We start from the raw sequence: 25,303 nt of genomic DNA, 5'->3' as shown, positions 1-25,303 counted from the left end.
TTTGCTATCAACATTATGACTAAAAATATATCCTCCAACATGCCTAAAAGTCTTATTTTAGATAGGTGGATTTCAAACCTTGCTTTGCTTATAGGTAAATTAGGCAAAGAGAGGGTGCTGTGGTGGAGGAGCTCCATCGTCCTCCGTCTCCAACCTTGAAGAGCTCAATTTGGAAACCAGTGTGGTAGCCCTGTGTAGTGAAAGTCATTTACTAACTTCTCTTCCATGACAACCACAGTAAATATTATGCTACAATGTAGACTCTAAAATAAGAGATTAAAAGCTAATATTGATCTACGAATGTCTGACAATAATAGCACCATGAATAAACCCAAGTCCAACCACACTTTATTGCATCTCCCCCAGAATTCATGTGTTGAAGTCCTGACTCCTACTATCTGAGAATGTGACCTTATTGAAAATAGGGTTGTTGCAGGTATGATTCATTAAGTGAAGGTGAGAACATATTGCAAGGGAGTAGGTCCCTAATCCAATGTGCCTTGTGCCTTTATAAAAAGAACACCATGTGAAGAGACAAACATGTCCACAGAAGGAACATCATGTGAAGATTGGACGGATGGTGCTACAAGCAAAGGAACTACCAGAAGCTACAAGAGAGAACTGGAACAGCTCCTTCCCTAGCTCCTTTACAGGGAGCATGGCCCTGCCAACACCTTGATAGTGGAATTCTCACCTCCATAACTGTGAGACAACACATTTCTGTTTAAACCACTCAGTTTGTCATACTTTGTTTCAGCAGAAAACTCATACACCACTCATTCTTCAATTTCCTGCATTCTGACTTCAACTCCTACCATACCAGTGAAGTACTTTTCACTAAGTAGTGGCCTCTTTTCAAGTCAGTCAGCTCTTTCTACTTGTAGCTTTTCAACTACTGACTTTCCCTTTATGAAGCCTCTCTTGATCATTACTGTCTGCTTTTTTTTTTTTTTTTTTTTTTTTTTTTTACTAACAGTTCTGAATACTCCTCATTTCATTCCTTCGACAATCATCAAGAGTTTATGTGTCACATAAAAAAATTTTTTTTTCGATGCATAAAAGTTTCTATGTTAAGGGAACATAAAGCCAGGTGGGAGAGAGAAGTAAATCAATGAGTAGATTTTCATTGTACACAGTATGAGAATATATGGGAAGCCCTCTTAAGCCCATTCTACAGGTTTAGGCAGATATCCTTTTAAAAGGTGGTATATTAGATATGTGCTGGAACATGAGGAGGGGTTACCTAGACAGGAATGGAAGATGTAACACCTGAGCCAATGGAAAGAGGGTGTTCTAGGCAAAAAGAGCAAAGTAACAGGGCTTGAAGACAAGAGAGAATCATGAACCCCAGAGAACTGTGATAAAAACTGTGTGCAGAATGCAAGAGACGACCTGACAAAAGAATAAACAGGCGTCGGGTTTTGATGGGCCATATATGCAATGTTACAGTTTGGGCTCTATTCTGAAAGCAACAGATAGTCACTGAAAAGTCTTAAGCAGGAAATACATATTATCCTATGTATCCTTTAGAAAAAAAAATGTTCTGAGTATTGGGTGAAAAACAGATTAGTGAGAGTAAGCAAAGCTAAATACAGAGGATACAGTCAGGAGGTGGTGGTAATATTTCAGAAGACAGATGATGGTGTCTGCTATGGTTTGAATGTTTCTCCCCTCCAAAACGCATACTGAAATTTAATAGTCATTGTAACAGTATTAAGAGGTGGGACCTTCAAGAGGTAATTAGGCCATGAGGGCTCCAGCCTCATGGAAGGCATTGGTGCCCTTATCAAAGGGCAAGTTCAGTCCCTTCTTGCTCTCTCCTGCCCTCTCACCTTCTGCCGTATGATGTTGCAACAAGAAGGCCCTTGCAAGATGCTGGCACCTTGATATTGGACTTTCCAGCCTCCAGAGCTGTAAGAAGTAAGTTTCTGTTCATCATAAATTATCCAGTTTTAGGTATTTTGTTATAGCAACACAGACTGACTTAGCTTAACCTAAAGTAATACCCATGTATATAAAAACTTTGGAGAATACTAGAGGTGAAACTGAAATGACTTGACAGTTGATTGGACATGAGGGATGAATAAAACAATTCAAAATGATTATCAAGTTTCTGGTTTGTACAATTTAATAAAAGCTGATGTCACTCATTCAGACTGAAATATGGGGGAGGAGAAAAGGGGGAGGAGGTAGAGCAGATTGGATGAGATGGGAAAGGGATGGAGGCAGGGAGGCTCTCTTGGACACATCAGTGAGTTTGGACATCTTGTGTAGACATATCTAAAAGATAAGCCCGAGGGTCTAGAGGATCCAGATGAAAGACTGATAACAGGAATGCCTGAGAAGGCATGGATGTGAAGAAGACCACCAGTATATCACAATCATCTGTGGAATTTCTGAATAATTTAGGTGCCTGGACCCCATTCCCTTGTAATTCTGATTCAGATGATCTAGCATAGCAAGTGGATGGCTGCATTTTAAAAGGCTTTGCAGGTGATTCTGATGCATAGCCATGGTTAAATACCTCTGGAATATGGGGTAAGAGCAGAAAGGGCTGATGACAAAACACAAAAGAACACTGTCATTTCAGAGGTAGGCAGAGAATAAAGAAACCCCAAAGAAGACTGACAAACTGCAGGCTGTTAGCTAGGAGCCCATGGAGGAATAGACTGTTTTAAGCACAGAGAGTGGCCAACACCCTTCAAATACTGAAGAGAATCTGAGTGAAACAAAGACTAAAAAAAAATTTCCTGGATTTAGTGCTAAAAATGTCAGTATATTTGGTGTAGGAAAGTGCAAAATTGAGAGTAAGGATGCAAAATCATTTGGCTGTTGGAGGAAGGCAGTAGGCAAAGGGGGACCCGTGAAAACTTGCTTTTGCATTGTTTTGCTTTGCTTTTTGAAGGGAGTGTTTTACGTATGTTTAAATGCCCATGTTAAAGACTTAGTTCAAGGCTAAAGCTGGTGATCAAAGACAAGTGGCAGGTGAAGGAGTAAGTCAACTGAAAAGGCAGAAGCGGGTGGGATTCAAGGTACAGGAGCAGGTTTCCACCTCAAACAGAAATAGGATGGAAATGTCTATGTGACCAAGAGACAGGGTTTTTATTGGGAGAAAAGGACTCAAGGCTGACTAGAAACATGAATGGGATTTTGGTAGCATTGAGGCTTCATCCAATTGGGTCTAGAGAGTATGAACTTGCTGGAGCACCAGTGTAAGTGGTTGTGTTTTCCTCTGGAAATACAAGGGTTAAAAATGGGGAGATCACACAGGTGGATTAATCCTGGCTTGTTATCTCCTATTTGGGTTCATGAGGATAACAATGAAGGGTTAGCAAGAAAGCAGTTTAGAAATAATACTATTAGGTCTTTAATGTAATAAAAGGAGCTAGAAGTAAAGGAAACTATGCTAAGAGTGTGGGATATTTGAGTTTAAGATTCTGAGGTTGGTTGGAGCAGTTCTGGCTGATGACAAGGTTCAGAGTGTGGCCATGGAGGTGAATTGCCAAGGTAAAACTGAAGTCAAGGTCAGTGGATTTAAGGAAGGCAGAGATGAGACAATAAGGCTTTGGTTCTCAGCCCTGATTGCACATTAGGGTCATTTGGTGGATATAAAATCTTTCAACACATCAACCCCAGTGAAATCAGGATCTTCGTGGATAGAACCAAAGCATGAACACTTTTTAAAAGTACAAAGATTGAGAACCACAGAACTCAGTTGTCTGTTTTGTCTAACTGAATTCTGAAGTCACTCAAGGTCACGAATTGTAGGGATATTTTTGATTTTAACACTTTTACTCAGCAAAGTATTGAGATGAAGGGAATGGAAAAACAGCCAGCATGGGGAAGTAACAAAGAATTCCAACAGCTCTTAAATATTTCGTGGTTTATTATAAAAAGATAAATGGACGAGTATTGTATTGTCAGACTTCTTTCTTATGATAACCTAGAGAAGTCTCCTATACCCTCATTTCCTCTTTTATGTGGCCCCCTAGAGTTGGGAGTATAAATAAATCCCCACTTTCTTTGTAAAAGTTCAATTGTAAAAGTTCAATTAGGCAAGTTAGAGCTATAGGCCTATGAAATCGAGACTCAACTCTGCAATTTCCATCTTCACACTTCAGGTGGCTGTCTTAGATTTAGTTTCTTAGATTAGGGCCTGCCCTTACTAGCTTTTCAATTACCACCCTCTCCCAGAGACTGGGCAACTGATCAGATCTATTCCAGAGGTTGTATATTAGCATTACCCTTTGCTTCACACACACAAAAAAGCTCAAAATTAATGGCTATCCTTTATGTTTCCTGGAGTGAGCACCTTCATCTGAGATGCATTGAATAGGAAGCCAGCTGAGTTCTTCTTGTCACCATGGTGACTTTAGCATCCCTGAATTATAGGTTCTCATAGGAGTTTACCCAGGTGAAGGCTTTGAATATGATCAGAAAGCAAACCTGTGAGGCCCGTAAATGATGCTTCAGCTTACGAAAATATCAAAATAATGATTGGGTATTCCTTAGCATAGTGGCTAGTTCCTAATAGTTTCTCATGGATTAAATCTGAAAGATATTTTCCTCCCTGTTCTCCTTCCTGCAGCTACAAAGCCCAGGCTTTTCCTGGGAAGTCTAAGGTTGCAAAAGATCTTGGTTATAAACAACAGTAGTCAGAATGTCCCTAGCAAGCCAGGCTTTTAATTTATCAAGCATTCCCTGGCAGTGAGGCATCCAAATCATTGTACTTGACTTTTTCCTTACCTGATAAATCAGCAAAGAACAAGAATATGATGCTAAATTAGGCTGTGCAAGAGTGAAAGCCAAAGTTTGCAAATTTTCTGTGCCCAACAACTGTGTGAAATCTGAGAAATGAACTCCAATCAGTAATATTAATGACTTAGATTTGTACCACTTTACAGTTCAGTATATTTATATGTTATAGTTTATATTTTCATATCTTTTATATCATCTGATCTTTAAAAGAGTTACAAGTATTGCCTCTTTTTAAAAGAAACTGACTTTCGGCTTCAGAAGATAAAATTTGCCAGAAGTTAAACCTGAAATTAAGTGGCTCACTGGACCCCAAGTTCAAAATCAGTTACTTTGACTTAGAAAACAGAGTTCTTTCCACTACACTATTTTGTTAAAATATATATATGTACGTGTGTATATATATACACACACACACACAAACACATACCCACACACTATATATATGAATGTATGCATATACACATATATTTTAAGGGAAAAATATAATTCCGGGGGAAAATGTATTATTGCAGGTATCAATAACCATTTGGGACAAATTTAAAAGGTCTTAATTCTAACCTGCTGTGAAAAGTCATGCCAGAGTTATTACAGCATCAAAAAGTAAAATAAAGCAACTTCAGTTCCATCTGATGTAGCTGACTTTTTGATGAGACTAAAACCGTGTAGCTCATCATCTCCATCCAAGTTCAGATCTCAAGTCTGTGATCTTGGCTACCTTAATGTATGGCTATTGTTATCTTGATGATCACATTGGCTTTTTATTTGCTTTCAGCACACCACGATCTCTCTCCCTTTCTTCTGCTTTTCTCCACTCAAAAGAAGCGGGGTATTTTTCTTTGACATTTGCCTCTCCCATGCCCAGTCTTAAGGAGGACCTACTGTAGTTGCCAAAGCACATCAGCACCTGGGAGACTATTTTAGAAAGACTGACCTCATTCTCCTGAGACTCACCATCAGCCCAATTCTTGGACAACATAAGGTCTGAAAACACAGAGTCGGGTGCTATGAACTTAAAGAAGTACTTTAGACCATGGCAAATTCATCAGTCCTCCAAAGTGCTGACAATATCTTGGGGCTAGTTCTTTTTCAGTTCAGCTCATATCCCATTATCACATCTCTTCAGTCTTTTTGTCCTGATTCTTTATCGTTGTGATCACTACCCAGTATGAAAACCCCTCCTTTGGCCTTGCTCTTACCATATTTCATTGATATTAAGATGACACTGATTGTGAGATTATTAATTGTTTGACGGTTTTTCAGGAGAAAAATAAACACTAACCTTATTAAATGAGCACATCAATTGCATGACTCGTCCAAATTTTAGAAATGTTAAAATAATAAATAATGCTTCAAAATTGTCAAAAATACAGAATATCATTGCTCACAACCTCATTTGGCATAGTTTCTTCTGCTCCAACATTTTCTGTAAGACCCTACCCTCTCACTTTCCTGTACCTCTAGTACAGTGATGTTCAATCAGATTTTCTGTGGTGATGCTAATGTTCTCAAATTTGTGCTGTTCAATATTAGACAACTACATCTTCTACCTGGAACAAACTTTTTCTTCCTACGCTAGCTTGTCCTGTTGCCCTCAATATCAACCTTAATCACAGTGATAATTTCTTCAGATTCACCTCCACTTCACTTTAGAAGGACAAAGTCGTGGACCTGGTCACCTCCAGCCCTGCCTGGAGTGCCTGGAGCTTTCTTGTTCTGCTCCATCTCTGAGGCTTGAAACTGTCTCAACTTCCCCTCTCTACCTAAATCCATTATCTTCCTACCACTTAAACTTCCTAGCTCACCCTGATCTTGGTATGTGCCCTCATGAGAACAACCAGGTCCCCAGAGTTCCAATTCCTGACCTTTTATAAACCTTGATACCCACTGCCTTCTGTACCTTCTAGACTGTTGAGCGTTACTAGAAAAAAAGATTAGTCATCTTGACTGGATGTTCCATGAATCATGCTATTTACATTTAAGGAAGGTTCAATGTTTCTCTGCGATGCTATTCAACAAGTGATTAAAAAGCTTGAAGTTACTTTTAAGCTCACAATTTTACCTCACGTTCCTTTACTGTCAATAGGAAATAGTAATGGCAATGATAGTAAAAACAGCTAACGTTTCTGTGCACTTATAACCTGGTATATACTACTCTAAGCAGTTTATATGCATCATATCAGTTAACTATCATAAATACTATTTGAGCTGTGTTCTACTGGCCTTGCTATTTTTTATCACTTTACAGAGGAGAAAATATATGCAAAGTAGCCCCTTTGTGCTGAGAGGACAGAAGACCTCTTACATGTAATGGCTTTTAATGCCTCATTTGAAACCACTACTCATCTCTGTTCTTTTCCTGTATTTCAGAGAAATAAGGTTTTCCCTTTCCACACTAAATGGATCCATGCATGCTCTTAATTCTATCCCCATTCTACCCTTCAGGACCTTTCTCTTAATTCCACCCCCTGTTCCATCCTTCGGGGCCTTGTCTGTCTCTGACATCTTCAGTCTATCCCTCCTTTCCTTCACATACTCCTGCCCCAGCTCACAATGGTTCTTTCCACTCTATCTACAAATTCTCACTTAACGAACAGAAAGGCAAAAGATCTTCTCCCGAATTTGTCATGTTTTCTTCAGTCCCTTCCCTTTGCTTTACCCCTTTAAGCTTCCTCAGAGAGTGGGAAGGGCAGTGTGATGCAGTGAGGAACATGTTCCCAAGCAGCCATCAGGGAGGAGGCCACATAGACGCCATGGCACAAACATGGTAGTACTCAGCTTTAATCTGCAACAATGAAAATGTCTGGGCAGACTGATGCACAGAGGAATTATGCGACCTCTTGCCTTCTGATCCAACTATTGAGACATTTGGTCTACATCTCATTAAGAATTATTTCTGGAAAATTTTCAGTTACATGGTTGTTTCTTCATTTTGCCTGGTAGTTCTTTATTTCTCAAATGGTAGAACTCTCAGCATTCCTTTAAGCCTTTGCAGTATGATTTCTGTCTCTATCAGTTCTGATTGCTATAATTGAGTTGCTAAAAAGTCGACATGTGACCAAGATTTTTGGCTATTATTATCATCTTTCTTAGCATTTAAATATAAGATGATCAGACACTATAATCTTTTCTCCTTTTCAATTATAATGGAAACACTGCTTAAATTTATTGATAGGAATTCTACATCTTGGCTAATACATAATTCTAAGATGACTCCTATTACCCTCAACCCTGGTGTTACTCCATGATTGTATTACTTTACATGGAAAAAAGGAATTTTTATAGATGCAATTAAGGTTACTAATCAGCTGACCTTAAGATAGGAAGATTATCAGGGTGGTTCTAATCTAATCACATGAGTCCTATAAAACCTATAAAAGCAGAGTGTTTTCTTTAGCTAGAAGCAAAAGAGGAAGTCAGAGAGATGAAGTGTGAGAGGGGAGGTCCTCCATTGCTGAGATGAAGATGACCAATGGGGCAAGAATCCAAGAGTGACTTCTGGGAGGTTACAGGGGGCTATAGCCAACAGTTAGCAAAAGAACAGGGATTTCTATCCTATAATTGCAAGAAACTGAATTCTTCCAACAGTGGCAGTAATGAGCTTGAGAGATGACCTTGATTCCAGATAAGATCACAGCTGGTTAACACCTTAATTTCAGCCTTGAGCTTGAGACTCTGAGCAAATAAACCAGCCCTGTTACCCTGAATTTCTGACCTAAAGAATTGCAACAACAACAAAAAAAAGGATATTGTTTTAAGTTGCTAAGTGTATGGAAATTTGTCACTCAACAATAAAAAAAGACTACAGCCAAAACATCTGGATAATTTATTGCTGCATCCTTCATATCTTAAATAAGAAAAGGGTATCTCAAAGCTCTGAAACATAAATCTGTCCATTTTCCTTTAAAATAAAAGTTTGCTCAAGTGTACGTTGGAAAACATATGCTTTATTAAAAGAACATTCTCTTTAAAAAATAAGTAGATGACTATATTATTCATGAATTCTTTATGGCATTACAAACCAATGTCTGGTGTCCTTTTTAGGGTCTGTTAATGTATTAACGTAAAGTGTGTTGGATTCCATAAAATAATAGTTGGTCTCTGAAGTATTTAATGAAATGAAGTTTCTATACATCAAACATTTAAACAAAAGTCAATGAGAGAATTAAATGGTTTAAACAAAATGGTTATATGGAACCACGATGATGGGCATTTCATGTTTATGTGTATATCAAAACCTCAAATTGTTCACTGAAAATATATGCAATTTCAATTTGTCGGTTATATCCCAATAAAGCTGAAAATACTATTGAATTGTTAAAAAATATATTGAACCATGGATTTCTTTATTCAAGGGTGACTGCTTTACAGAACAAATAGGTGACTTAATTTCTTAATTTGGAAATTCTATTATGTAATTTTAGTTAAGCTAACTGCAAGTTTGCAGTTTACAAAAATTGGGAGAAAGCTTTTTTATAATAGTGAGATCCCATCTGTACAAATTTGTTTTTTAAATGCTAAACTAAAATAGAAAACATTAATATTTTAATAGTGAAAGGATGAGCATTAGTTTAACTTTCAGTCGTAAAAAAATCATATTAACATCCAAATCATGTCACAGGTTATTTGCAGTATGAGAACAGAGTCAATATTTTGATTAAATAAATTAAGGTAATAACATTAATGAACAGTGAGCTAAAATACTAAAATGCACTGATGATAGAAGCATGTCTAGACCCTGCAAATATATATGCTTCTATTGCTTCCTATGCCTCAAACATAAATAAGATCTTTAATTTCTATCTTAAGAATTATGCCTCATAAATATGCTCCTACTTTGTTTGCTCTATAATCCTCAAATTATAATACTTCTGTTGTTTGTCTTGTTTTACAAAATAGCCCAAAAGACCTATCAGGAAGGTTTGGATTTTGTACACATTTATTCATACTTCCCCTATTCAGTCCCTAGTGAATAGTCTGCTCTACAACCACATTCAGGCAATGAGAATTCAGTTAAGTACCAACTTAGAGTCCAGCCCTTCCTGTTCCAGTAGCATTTTTAGTTCTTCAAGTAAATGTGCCTTGACTCACTTAAGGTTATCAATTGCCATTCCTCAAATTTAACTGGATGGTGATAAGTTTGAAGGTGTGAATGGTATTCCAACAGAGAATACCCTGGGACCATGTATTCTTTTCAGAAAAGTCACAAAGCAGGTGGCACTGATATTTTGTCACTGTTGAAAGATTAAAATGATAGTAATAAGAGGTTATTTTAAAATGTTCCAAATTCTGGCCGGGAGCAGTGGCTTACGCCTGTAATCTCAGCACTTTGGGAGGCCGAGGCGGGTGGACCATGAGGTCAGGAAATCAAGACCATCCTGGCTAACATAGTGAAACCCCGTCTCTACTAAAAAATACAAAAAAATTAGCCAGGCGTGGTGGTGGGCGCCTGTAGACCCAGCTACTTGCGAGGCTGAGGCAGGAGAATGGCGTAAATCCGGGAGGCGGAGCTTGCAGTGAGCCGAGATCGTGCCACTGCACTCCAGCCTTGGCGACAGAGCGAGACTCTGTTTCAAAAAACAAACAAACAAACAAACAGTTTCCAAATTCTAGGGTTTTATCTTATTATTCTTTTTTCAAAACTGGGGCATATTCTAAGTTCATTGCCACATGTATTTCATATTTTATTCTTATCTAGCACTGAATTTTATATAAGCAATATGCTTTCTATCACTTTCTAACTGCATTATGTATTATCCCTTCGCCCCACCCCAAAGCCTTTTGTTCAGCCGGTGACATCAAGGAATGCATCCTTTAGGGGTGTGGTTCAGGATTCAGTAACACATTGGAGTATGTGCTATTGCCTTGAATCATCAGATTTTTATATAAAGCCAAAAGAGTTTTTATAAAATATAGATTGTTATTCATAGCAATGGTTTTTACTGCCAACCATGAGAGATGTTTGCTAGCCTTTGGTTACTTTCTGAGCATAAAATCACCCCAGCATTGCTTATCCCTAAGGCAGAGGCTGAACAAGGATGGTGAAAATCTATGTACTTTCCAGGGTTGAGGGAAGAAATGATCCCACACATGACACCTGCTGACTCCTTGCACCTGTATCCATATTTTATCCTCAAGTAATGAATTTCTCAGTTCATTGTTCTTAAAGACATGTTTCTCGAAGAGTCATTCTTAAAGTTGTGTAAAACAGAATCCGTACATTAATTATCCATGCCTACTGCTTACTTATCTGAATAGCAAAGAGAACAACAATTAAAATAAAAAATTGCTGCCACAGAATTCACTATAAATATGTTAATTTTAAACAATTTTAAACAACCCCTTTACAGCTTTTCAAAACTTCAAGGGGTATTTTTAACTTAATAATGGAAGAAAAAAATGCTTGCAATACACCCAATACACCTGTACCATAAAGAAGAACAAATCAAGTGGGAGCTGTCCAGTGTCATGAAAGAGCAGCAATGCAGGGCAGTGTTGTGGAATTCAGCAGGCAGCATCGGCTCTAAACGGAATTATAACTATTATATCCTCATCTATGCTTCTATGTCTAGAAATGTCCCATAGAACTTCCTGCAATAGCAGAAATGTTCTATATCTGTGCTGTCCAGTACAATAGCCACTAATGGATATTTAAATTTAGATTTATTAAAATAAAATTGAATATTTAGTTTCTTTCACATATGGCTAATGAATACCAATTTGGATAGAGAATGAGATTCTTTTTTTAAAGATACTTATACCACCTATTATATATTGGCCTCTAACCTCAAGCCAGAAGTTTATCCTTTTTTCCCACAAATATTGAGTAAGTATCTATTTTGTACCAGGCACTGTTCTGCAAACCCAGAACAAAACAACCTACAAGACAAGTAGGGCCCTGGCACCATGGACTTTTCAGCCTAGTGTGGGGGATAGAAAAAGAATAAGAAAATAAATAATTCTATGATTTCCTTTGGCATATTATATAGGGCAAGGGACTGGGTGTGCCAGGAAAGGGTAAGACTGTTCTTAGAAAAGGTAGTTGTTTTAGTCCATTCTCACGCCACTAATAAAGACATGCCTGAGACTGGGTAATTTATAATGGAAAGAGGTTTAATTGACTCACAGTTCAGCATGGCTGGGGAAGCCTCAGGAAACTTACAACCATGGTGGAAGGGGAAGCAAGCACGTCCTTCTTCACATGGCAGCAGCAAGGAGAAGTGCCAAACAAAAGGGGGAAAGCCCCTTAAAAAACTATCAGATCTCATGAGAACTCACTACTATCACAAGAACAGCATGAGTGTAACTGCCTCCATGATTCAACTACCTCCCACGTGGTCCCTCCCACTACATGTGGGGTTATGGGAACTACAATTCAGGATGATATTTTGGTGGGGACACAGTCAAACTACATCAGTGGTCAAGCATGGTCTGTCTAAGAAAGTGACCTCTGAGTGTTGTTATGGGTTGTATTGTGTCCCCCATCAAAATTCATGTTGAATTCCTAACCTCTCAGTACCCCAGAATGGGACTTTATTTGGAAATAGGGTTTTTGCAGATGTTAAGATAAGATAGTTAAGATAAGGTAAGATAGTTAAGATAAGGTCATATAGGAGTAAGATGTGCCCTACTTCAATGTGACCTGGTGTCCTTGTAATAAAAGGGAAATTTGGACACAGAGACATGCACAGAGAAGACGAAGGGAAAACACAGACAGAAGGCCATCTACAAGCTAAGAAAAGAACCTGAAACAGATCCTTCCTCACAGCCCTCAGAAAGAACCAACTCTGCCAACACCTTGATCTCAGACTCCTAGCCTCTAGAACGGTGAGATAATAAATTTCTGTCGCTTAAGGCACTCAGCTTGTGGTATTTTCTATGGCAGCCCTAGCCAACTAATATAAGTAGCAACTTGAGGAAGCCGTGCAAATTGTGCATGTCATTTAATCCTCACAGCTCCCTTATGTGTTAGGCATTGGTGTCTCCATTTATCAGATTAGAATTTCAAGTTCAAAACTATGAAAATAATTTGCCTGAGGAAATATTTCTCTGATGTGGCAGAGTCCAGACAGAAGTCTGAGTTAGCCTGATCCCTAGGTCTCAATGTTTCTTATTATACTCTTTGACTACCTTGACTTATCTAAATACACTCACATCTGATTCAATGACAATGAAACAATTAATTTTACAAGTAAATAGATTAATCTATATCGTTATGTATATACTGTAGTTTCAGTTAAAATAAAATTTTAAAGTCTAGCAAAGATGTCTTATTTGGCTTTTTCTTCAAAACTAACTCCATATTTGATTTGAATCTACTGTGACCGTTAGCCTTTCAAGTATGGAGATACATACACATATATGCATATGCACACATACACACATATGTCTATATATAATTTTAGTCTATTTTATAGCTTACATTTTAGATTAATTTAAGTATTGTGATGTAAAGTCTACAGTACTCTTCTCTCAGCCTTTTCCCCACTGCCTTCTCTTGTATTTTACGTGTCCAGCCTGACACTCATATTATCTTGCTTCAGCATACATCTATTTCTTAAAGTCAGTTTTCTATGAGGACAGACAAAATCCCCTTATAAGGAATACAGGCATGTTTATAGACCCTCACCTTCATCAAAGAGGCTTCAATTTCTCTTAAGAGTATAGGAAGCCGAAAATACATTCTGAAAATATAAGCTCAACACCTGCCTTCCTGAAAATATGGGTGGTGGAAAGCCCTTATGAGTGGATAGCCTATGATTTGTTTGCTCAATTAGTGAAAAGAAACACTTCAATTGGCAAAAATGTTTGCCCAAATGAGAATGGCTTTATAGAAATGTTCTAAATATGGCCTGACTCTAATCAAGCAATGCCATCTGCTTGATGAGTGACAAGGTCACAACTTCTATAATAGAAGCAGTATCCAGTGCCAGAAATGAAGACACAGAAGTCCAACTGTTGCCTATACTAAACATGGCTACCTATGTTGTAGGAGGCCTGTACATGTCTGTTAGCTTCAGGTATGATCTTATCAAGAGGTACTTTGATTGGTCTTGATCCTGCTAATGATGAGGTGTAGACCCCTTGACTGAGTCACTTAATTTTCCTGACACTCAGCTTTTTTCCCTAGAAAATGTAGCTAACAATTTCTATTTCTCATGTTTGTGGTAGGGATAAAATGAGGTCATACTCTTGAAGACATCTTGTGAACTGCAAAATAAAATGTAAGCAAAAGGCACAATTTTTCCATCTGTAAGGAATGGCTCCTAGAATAAAAAATGACTTTGAAGTAGCTTTTGAGTACTTATTGTGTACCAAGCACATGGCCAATAACTTTATTTGCATTACCTCATTTTATCTCATAATGACACTATCAATTATGTATTATTACAACTACCATCTTCCAGAAGAGGCAACTAGTGCTTAAATGGTTTCAGTGAGTTGCCCAAAGTTCCCCAGCTGTTAAGTGCCAGAGAATGGATTTGAAACCACCTGTGTTCTTAACTATTTCTTCTCTTATCCCTTACACCCCTGCCAATGATAAAAAAGAGCAACTATTATTAAAACTATATTACTGAGATAATTTATTTGCTTCTGCTTGTGGAGACAAAAATTTTAAGATCATTATTTTTCAGTTATAAGAAAAGAATACAGATGACCAAATAGAAACAGCTCCGGCCTGCAGCTCCCAGTGAGATCAACACAGAAGGCAGGTGATTTCTGCATTTCTAACTGAGGTGCCCAGTTCATCTCACTGGAACTGGTTAGACAGTGGATGCAGCCCACAGAGGGCAAGCAGAAGCAGGGTGGGGTGTTGTCTCACCTGAGAAGCACAAGGGGTTGGAGAACTCCCTCCTTTACCCAAGGGAAGCCTGTAAGGGATTGTGTCATGAGGAATGGTGCTACTCAGCCCAGATACTGCGCTTTTCCCACGGTCTTCACTACCCACAGACCAGGAGATTCTCTTGGGTGCCTATACCACAAGGGCCCGGGGTTTCAAGCACAAAACCGGGTGGCTGTTTAGGCAGACACTGAGCTAGCTGCAGGAGTTTTTTTTTTTCATAACCCAATGGCACCTGGAACACCATGAGACAGAGCCATTCAATCCCCTGGAATGGGGCTGAAGCTAGGGAGCCAAGGGGTCTTGCTCAGTGAATCCCACACCAACAGAGCCCGGCAAGCTAAGATCCACTGGCTTGAAATTCTTGCTGCCAGTACAGCAGCCTAAAGTTGACCTGGGATGCTCTATCTTGGTGTGGGGTGGAGTGTGTGTCATCACTGAGGTTTGAGTAGGTGGTTTTTCCCTCACAGTGTAAATAAAGCTGCCAGGGAGTTCAAACTGAGTAGAGCCCACTGCAGCTCCACAAAGTTGCTATAGCCAGACTGCCTCTCTAGATTCTTCCTGTCTGGGCAGGGTATCTCTGAAAGAAAGGTAGCAGCCCCAGTCAGGGGCTTACAGATAAAACTCTCATCTCCTTGGGACAGAGCACCTCAGGGGAGGGGTGGCTCTGGGCACAGCTTCAGCAGACTTAAATGTTCCTGCCTGCCAGCTCTGAAGAGAGCAGCAGATCTCCCAGCACAGCCCTTGAGCTCTGCTAAGGAACAGACTCCCTCCTCAAGTGGGCCCCTGATGCCTGTGCCTCCCAGTGGGGAGATACCTCCCAGCAGGGGTCAACAGACACCTCATACAGGAGAGCTCTGACTGGCATCTGGTGAGTGCCCCTCTGGGACGAAGCTTCCAGAGAAAGGAGCAGGCAGCAATATTTGCTGTTGTGCAACTTCTGCTAGTGATACCCAGGCAAACAGGGTGTGGAGTGGACCCCCAGCAAATTCCAGCAAACCTGCAGAAGAGAGGCCTGACTGTTAGAAGGAAAACTAATAAACAAAAAGCAATAGCATCAACATCAACAAAAAAGATGACCACGCAAAAACTCCATCCAAAGGTCACCAACAGCAAAGACCAAAGGAAAATAAATCCAGGAAGATGAGGAAAACCAGTGGAAAAAGGATGAAAATTCCAAAAAACAAAATGCCTCTTCTCCTCTGAAGGATCACAACTCCTCACCAGAAAGGGAACAAAACTGGACAGAAAATGAGTTAGATCAATTCACAGAAATAGGCTTCAGAAGGGGGGTAATAACAAACTCCTCAAAGCTAAATAAGTATGTTCTAACCTAATGCAAGCAAGGTAAGAACTTGGATAAAAGGTTAGCAGAATTGCTAACTAGAATAACCAGTTTAGAGAAGAACATAAACAACCTGATGGAGTTGAAAAAACCACAGCACGAGAACATCATGAAGCTTACCATATTATCAATAGCCAAAGTGATCAAGTGGAAGAAAGGATATCAGAGACTCAAGATCAACTTCATGAAATAAAGCATGAAGATAAAATTAGATAAAAAAGAATGAAAAGGAATAAACAAAGCCTCCAAGAAACATGGAACTATGGAAAAAGCCAAACCTATGTGTGATTGGTGTACCCGAAAGAGAGGGGAAGAATGGAACCAAGTTGGAAAACTTTTCAGGATATTTTCCAGGAGAACTTCCCCAACCTAATAAGACAAGCCAACATTCAAAATCAGAAAATACAGAGAACACCACAAAGATACTCCTTGAGAAAAGCAACCCCAAGCCACATATCGTGAGATTCACCAAGGTTGAAATGAAGGAAAAAATGTTAAGGGCAGCCAGAGAGAAAGGTCGAGTTACCCACAAAGGGAAGCCCATCAGACTAACAGTAGATCTCTCTGCAGAAACCCTACAAGCCAGAAGAGAGTGGGGGCCAATATTCAACATTCTTAAAGAGAAGGATTTTCAACCCAGAATTTCATATCCAGCCAAACTAAGCTTCATAAGTGAAGGAGAAATAAAATCCTTTATGGACAAGCAAATCCTGACGGATTTTGTCACCACCAGGCCCGCCTTACAAGAGCTCCTGAAGGAAGCACTAAATATAGAAAGGAAAAACTGGTCTCAGCCACTGCAAAAACATACCAAATTGTAAAGACCACTGACACTATGAAGAAACTGCATCAACTAATGGGCAAAATCAACAGCTAGCATCATCATGACAGGGTCAAATTCACACATAACAATATTAACCATAAATGTAAATGAGCTAAAAGCCCCAATTAAATGGCACAGGCTGGCAAATTGGATAGAGTCACGACCCATCAGTGTGCTGTATTCAGTAGACTCATCTCACGTGCAAAGACACACATAAGCTCAAAAATAAAGGGATGGAGGAAGATTTACCAAGCAAATAGAAAGAAAAAAAAAAAAGGCAGGTATTGCAACCCTAGTCTCTGATAAAACAGACTTCAAACCAAAAGAGATAAAGACAGACAAAGAAGGGCATTACATAATGGTAAAGGGATCAATGCATCAAGAAGAGCTAACTACCTTAAATATATATCCACCCAATACAATAGCACCCAGATTCATAATGCAAGTTCCTAGAGACCTACAAAGAGACTTACACTTCCACACAATACTAGTGGGAGACTTTAACACCTGACTGTCAATATTAGACAGATGAACGAGACAGAAAATTAACAAGGATATTCAGGAGTTGAACTAAGCTCTGGACCAAGTGGACCTAATAGACATCTACAGAACTCTCCACCACAAATCAACAGAATATACATTCTTCTCACCACAGCATCACACGTATTCTAAAATTGACCACATAATTGGAAATAAAACACTCCTCAGCAAATGCGAAAAAAACAGAAATCATAACAAATAGTCTCTCAGACCACAGTGCAATCAAATTAGAACTCAGGGTTAAGAAACTCATGCAAAACAGCACAACTACATGGAAAACGAAAAACCTGCTCCTGAATGACTACTGGGTGAATAACAAAATGAAGGCAGAAATAAATAAGTTCTTTGAAACTAATAAGAACAAAGACATTATGTACCAGAATCTCTGGGACACAGCTAAAGCAGAGTTTAGAGGAAAATTTATAGTACTAAATGCCCACAGGAGAGTGAGAAAGATCTAAAATCGACACCCTAACATCACAATTAAAAGAACTAGAGAAGCAAGAGCAAATAAATTTAAAAGCTAGCAGAAGACAAGAAACAACTAAGATCAGAGCAGAACTGAAGGAGATAGAGACACAAAAAACCCTTCAAAAAAATCAATGAATCCAGGAGCTGGTTTTTTGAAACGATTAACAAAACAGACCACTAGCCAGACCAATAAAGAAGAAAAGAGAGAAGAATCAAATAGACACAATAAATAAAAAATGATAAAGGGGATATCACCACTGATCCCACAGAAGTACAAACTACTATCAGGGAATACTATAAACATCTCTACACAAATAAACTAGAAAATCTAGAAGAAATGGATAAATTCCTGGCCACCTACAACCTCCCAAGACTAAACCAGAAAGAAGTGGAATCCCTGAATAGACCAATAACAAGTTCTGAAATTGAGGCAGTAATGAATAGCTTACCAACCAAAAAAAGCCCAGGACCAGACGAATTCACAGCCGTATTCTACTAGAGGTACAAAGAGGAGCTGGTACCATTCCTTCTGAAACTATTCCAAACAACAGAAAAAGAGGGACTCCTCCCTAACTCATTTTATGAGGCCAGCATCATCCTGATACGAAATTCTGGCAGACACACAACAAAAAAAGAAAATTTCAGGCCAATATCCCTGATGAACATCAATGCGAAAATCCTCAATAAAATACTGGCAAACTGAATCCAGCGGCACATTAAAAAGTTTATCTACCATGATCAAGTGGGTTTCATCCCTGGGATGCAAGGCTGGTTCTATATACGCAAATCAATAGACATAATCCATCACATAAATGAAACCAATGACAAAAACCACATGACTAACTCAATAGATGCAGAAAAGGCCTTCGATAAAATTCAACACTGCTTCATGCTAAAAACACTCAACAAACTAGGTATTGATGCAACATGTCTTGAAATAATAAGAGCTATTTATGACAAATCCACAGCCAATAACATATCGAATGGGCAAAAGCTAGAAGCATTCCCTTTGAAAACTGGCACAAGACAAGGATGCCCTCTCTCACCACTCCTATTCAACATAGTATTGGAAGTTCTGGCCAGAGCAATCAGGCAAGACAAAGAAATAAAATGTATTCAAATAGGAAGAGAGGATGTTAAATTATCTCTGTTTGCGGATTACATGATTGTATATTTAGAAAACCCCATCGTCTCAGCCCAAAATCTCCTTAAGCTGATAAGCAACTTCAGCAAAGTCTCAGGATACAAAATCAATGTGCAAAAATCACAATCATTCCTATACACAAATAATAGAGAGCCAAATCATAAGCAAACTCCCATTCACAATTGCTACAAAGAGAATAAAATACCTAGGAATACAACTTACAAGGGATGTGAAGGACCTCTTCAAGGAGAACTACAAACCAATGCCCAAGGAAATAAGACATAAACAAACGGAAAAACATTCCATGTGCATGGATAGGAAGAATCAATATCGTGAAAATGACCACAATGTCCAAAGTAATTTACAGATTCAATGCTTCCCATCAAGCTACCATCGTTTCTTCACAGAATTAGAAAAAACTACTTTAAATTTCATATGGAACCAAAAGAGAGCCCATATTGCCAAGGCAATCCTAAGCAAAAGAAAAAAACAAACAAACAAAAAACAAAGCTGGAAGCATCAAGCTACCTGACTTCAAACTATACTATAAGGCTATAGTAACCAAAACAGGATGTTACTGGTACCAAAAGAGTTATACAGACCAATGGAACAGAACAGAGGTCTCAGAAAGAACACCACACATTTACAACCACCTGACCTTTAACAAATCTGACAAAAACAAGCAATGGGGAATGGATTCCCTATTTAATAAATGGTGTTGGGAAAACTGGCTAGCCATATGTAGAAAACTGAAACTGGACCCCTCCCTTACACCTTATACAAAAATTAACTCAAGATGGATTAAAGACTTAAACGTAAGACCTAAAACCATAAAAACCCTAGAAGAAAACCTAGGCAATACCATTCAGGACATAGGCATGGGCAAAGAGTTCATGACTAAAACACCAAAAGCAATGGCAACAAAAGCCAAAATTGACAAATGGGATCTAAGTAAACTAAAGAGCTTCTGAACAGCAAAAGTAACTATCATCACAGTGAACAGGCTACAGAATGAGAGAAAAGTTTTGCAGTCTCCATCTGACAAAGGGCTAATATCCAGAATCTACAAGGAACTTAAAACAAATTTATAAGAAACAACCCCATCAAAAAGTGGCAAAGGATATGAACAGACAGTTCTCAAAAGAAGACATGTATGCAGTCAACAAACATATGAAAAAAAGCTCATTATCACTGGTCATTAGAGAAATGCAAATCAAAACTACAATGAGATACCATCTCACACCAGTTAGAATGGCGATCATTAAAAAGTCAGGAAACAATAGATGCTGGAGAGGATGTGGAGAAACAGTAACACTTTTATACTGTTGGTAGGAGTGTAAATTAGTTCAATCATTGTGGAAGACAGTGTGGCGATTTCTCAAGGATCTAGAAGTAGAAATACCATTTGCCCAGCAATCCCATTACTGGGTATATACCCAAAGGATTATAAATCATTCTCCTATAGATACACATGCACATGTATGTTTACTGCAGCACTATTCACAATAGTAAAGACTTGGAACCAACACAAATGCCCATCAATGATTGACTGGATAAAGAAAATGTGGTACATATACACCATGGAATACTTTGCAGACATTAAAAAAAAAAAAAGTTCATGTCATTTGCAGGGACTTAGATGAAGCCTGAAACCATCATTCTCAGCAAACTAACACAGGAACCAAAAACCAAACACTGCATGTTCTCACTCATAAGTGGGAGCTGAACAATGAGAACACAGGGCACAGGGAGAGGAACATCACGCACCAGGGCCTGTCAGGGGGTAGGGGGCAAAGGAAGGGATAACATTTGGAGAAATACCTAATGTAAATGATGAGTTGATGGGTGCAGCAAACCACCATGGCACATGTACACCTATGTAACAAACCTGCACATTCAGCACATGTATCCCAGAGCTTCAAGCATAATAAAAATAAATACATTTATATCATGAAGGAAAAAAAAGAATAAAGTTTGTGTGATACATGCTATCTATAACAAAAAAATCAATACTTCTATTGAAAGTCATAAATATTATTTACTATGGACTATAATAAGGTATTATTCTGCTCTTCACTTCAAAGACCCATCTTTTGAATATGGCAAGGAGCTAGGGAAATATTGAAAGTTCCAATATTATTTAGCTATATTTTCCAAATTCTCCACTAATCTTTGTGTGTAGACATTTAACCAAATAAAATGATTCATATTACCTAATGTTGTTACTCATGCCAAACATATTTCATAATAAAAAAAAGAGATCTGAGTGTGTAGAGAGGATGGATAGGAAATGACAAAGTAAAGTGATTTGAGAAGGGATTAGGTCTAATCAGTTGGGTTTATTTTTTTTTTTTTCTGGCAATAATTAAGGTATTTACTGAGGCAATGGGTTATCATAAAGCAAAAAACAAAGAAACTCCTAACCCACTCAATGAGACAGAATTTCATAAAAGCATTTCTATAAAAATGATGAATAGTCCACCAGAATCGAAATGTATACAAATTGCAAAGATAGTTGGAGGAGTGTGTGTGTGTGTGTGTGTGTGTGTGTACTGCCTTGGTCTCTCAAGTCTATCAAAAGAGGGGAAAAAGAAAAGGTGATTGCTGACTGAGCAAGTCTAGGCCTAACATCAGATACTATAATACCACCATTAAAAAAAAAAAAGGAATTCATCATAAATGCTACTTAAAAGACAGTAAAGAGCCAACATACATGTTTGGGAACAAGTAACTCGTATCAGCGACCTTAACTGAGAGAGATAGGGAGCTTAACCTGAGGGCAGCAGGGCTTCCTCAGTGCCCCCACCCTCTACCTCCCAACCCTTATAGTATCATTTTTCTTTAGCCTACAAAGATATGTATGAACACAGTTTTGTTTGTTTGTGTGTTTGTTTTTAAAGATATCTATGGACAACGCACATTTGTAAATAGAGGGAACATGACATAGTGGATTAAGGACAGTGTACAGTATTTTATATAAAAGATTCTACAACAAATTTTCATGAAAAAATGAGGCAGATATGAGATGTCCTGAAGTCCCCAGTTCTCATAACTTTGAGGACATGAGTAAATTTGTTATATGGCATTTCACAGGTACTGAGTTACAGGATTTTGGTCAGTAACAATTTCTTGCCAGAAGCACTATCTTTTGTAATGGGCTACATAGCAGAATGTTTGTTCTATTTTAGTTTTATTTTGCTTTAGTTTTGTAGGAGGTAGGACAAGAAGAACTCTTACTAAATTCTATTACCTAGAAATATTTTTATAGCATAAAGCATTTTCCACAAATTTTTCTATGCACATTATTTAATAATTTTTATGTTATCATTTTCCAAATTATTATACATCTATAATACCAATTCAATGACTACTGTGTATAGTCTCTTGATATTACTGATCCATTTTTGAGATATTAAGGGTTTTTTCCTTTTTTTATTATTATAAACGATACTGTGAAGGGTTTTTTCCTTTTTTTATTATTATAAACGATATTGTTTATTATAATAAACAATATTTATTATAAACGATACTGTGAGGAACAGCTTCTTCACATATATTTTGGTTAATTTATCTGACTATGCCTTAAAGTTAAATTCCTACAAGAGAAAGTCTTCGGCTTTGGAAAGATAATTGGTGCTTTACAAAGAGAGTTCTTGCTGGTGGTGATGGCTGTGTTGAGGGACAGAAAAGGCTACAGATTGAGAAGCCCGTAACTGAAACTCAGGCAGTGGTAACAGAAGTGCAGATGAGGTAGAGCAGAAAAGATATTCACAAGGCAGAATCAACAGGGTACAGAGACTGATCAATGGGAAGCTGAGGAGAGACACAAGGAGAGAGAAAAGTCACAGGTGGCCTGAAGGCTTCTAGCGTGAACAACTGGGGAGTACATAATGAGTTTCAAATTGAACTTGCTGAGTCTGAGGTGCCTTCAAGGTATCCTGGTAGAAATGGTCAATGGGCAGTACACAGTGGAAATATATAGCATCCCAGGACACAGACCCACACGTTCCTGACAAACACAAATCAATCTGGTTTTACAGGAGTTCATAATATCACCTCTGCCAATTTTAAATATAGTGTGTCTCGTGTGTATTGTGTGTGTGTGTGTGTGTGTGTGTGTGTGTGTGTGTGTGTGTGGTGGGATGGGGATTACACAGGAAATTTCTTTGGTTGTTGTCCAAAGTCACTGCATTTGATGTAACAGCGCTCTCTCTCTCTCTCTCTCTTTTTTTTTTTTTAACATTAATGCCTCAACCTTAAAGAAGAGCTTTAGTCTTATTATAAACAATACTGATTTAAAATTTGCAAATTTAAAACTGGAGTGAATATGGAACAAAAAAGTTATTGAAAAGTAACAATCAATCCATCAATGCTCCCAGTGAAGAATAAACATCATCATAAAAATGCCCAATATTTGCAGTGTCTATTGCTTTTTGAAAAAGATTTACACAGGCATACGACATTTGATTTTTACCATAACCTTGGAAGGCACATTAGTTTTTATTGCTAATTTGCAGATCTAAGGAAACCGAAGTTCTGAAAAGCTAAACAATTTTTTTCTGTTGTTCACAGCTGGTAGATGCTCAAATTGAAACTTGAGCCCTGGCTTTCACACTCTGGGGCCAGAGTTCTTCCCCTCACCCTCCAGCTAGCGGCATTAAATCAATCAATCAATCAATAACATTTTATTACCTTTTCTTTCTCTTCCTCCTCATTATTCTAATCAAGATACCTTAAGTTTTGAATTCAAAATGTATCTCATTCTTATGGCAAAGTAGGTTTCAAGTCATTTCATGGAAATTTATACAAGTGCCTGTGTGCTACAATGGCTGAGTTAGAGCACAGTGCTCTGAGGCAGTTCCCGCTGTGGAGACACAGCCTGGCTGACTCACAGCCCTGTGTCTGTCACTTGGCAGTTTTTTGCAGTAGCATGTCCTTCCACTACATTCTTCAGTCACCTTTCTCAACTGCACAAATCCTGCCTGGTAAATATGTGTGTGATTCAAGCCCACACTACTTTTTGGAACCTTATTCAATTGTCACCTCTTGCACACACACAGACACACACACAAACAGCCAAAAACCATTTTTGAATATGCCTCTTTCTCAACAGTGTTCTCTAAAAATTTATCATAACACCATTATCATTCTTTAACTCTATGGTTCAGATGTAAGGCAATTCTGTATCTCTTTATTTGCCTCTTGTGTAGTCTCCACTCACCTTCATTCTCAGAGATTTATAGAAAATGTTTCCCACATACTGCTAACTCAGAAGTCACATTTATTTTTCAGGTTTTTAAGGCTGAGTCTGACCTGAAAGCACTTTTTTATGGGTTCAGTTACTCTGGAAGGTTAAAGTGACCTTCTTTGGCTTCCTAATTTATTTTAGAAAGCCATTATAACTGTGACAGAAGAAATCTAACCAAAATAGCACAAAAATATTCTGATCAAACTCAGTTTTTACTTTTGGCTAAAAGCTATTTATTGCATGTTTGGTGCTACTTTTAAAAAAAGTTTCATTGAGATGTAACTGAGATAAAATAAACTGGATATATTTAAAGTGTACAACTTGACAAGTACTGCAAATATATACTTGTGAGTCTCACACCAGTGAGACCATCACCACAAGCAAGGAAATGAACATATCCATCACTCCCACACTGCCGACTTCCCGTGTGTTCCTTCAGAATCCCTCCTTTTCCCTTCTCTGACACACATTCTGGAAAGGGAGACCGAATATTGTTAAAACATCAAATTCTTTCCAACTTTTCTATAAATCTAACTCTGTTTTAATAAAAACCACAATAGGAGTCTCAAAAAATGTAAAAACATTGTCCAGAAATAAAAGCACTTTAAAATGATGTTACAAATGAGGAAATAAGAAAATGATGAATATATCAATATAAAACCAGGCAAAGTCCATAGGCAGAGAATGCTCATCCCCCTAAAATGGCTAATAAAAAGATTGAAATCTAAATCTAAATTTTACTAATCATCAAATAAATAACAATTAAAATAGCATATTCATTTACATTAATTTTTGGCAAAGATTTAGAAGACAGTATGATGCTAAGAATGTAAATATTAGAAGACAATATGATGCTAAGAGTTTAAAGCTTTTTGAAAGTAGACACTAATATATTGCTGAAAAAAGTACAGATTTCCTTATAACTATTGCAATATTAAATGTACATTATTTTTGATGTAGCAACTTGTCTAGAAGTTAATACTAAAGAAATAAATGAACAATAGCAACAACTTGGGAGCAATGTAAATGTCTGTCATCAGTAAACTGGTTAACTATCTAACGGTTCATTCATATAAAGGAATCACCAGAGGCCATTTAAATGGTAAAGTTTATCTGTCTGAATTCAGTGGAAATAA

General features: G+C 38.0%; 1 protein-coding gene across 2 annotated transcripts in view; it reads right to left on the bottom strand.

Annotated features, from left to right (window-relative positions):
• The window catches only part of PDE4D (phosphodiesterase 4D), an 814,938-nt gene that overhangs the window by 652,630 nt on the left and 137,005 nt on the right, over positions 1-25,303 (bottom strand). The window lies entirely within an intron of this gene.

The sequence above is a fragment of the Chlorocebus sabaeus genome, chromosome 4 (genome assembly GCF_047675955.1).
Source record: "Chlorocebus sabaeus isolate Y175 chromosome 4, mChlSab1.0.hap1, whole genome shotgun sequence".
Classification (NCBI taxonomy): Eukaryota; Metazoa; Chordata; class Mammalia; order Primates; family Cercopithecidae; genus Chlorocebus; species Chlorocebus sabaeus.
Note: the sequence above shows the minus strand (reverse complement) of the source record. Positions and strands in the feature narration are given on the sequence as shown.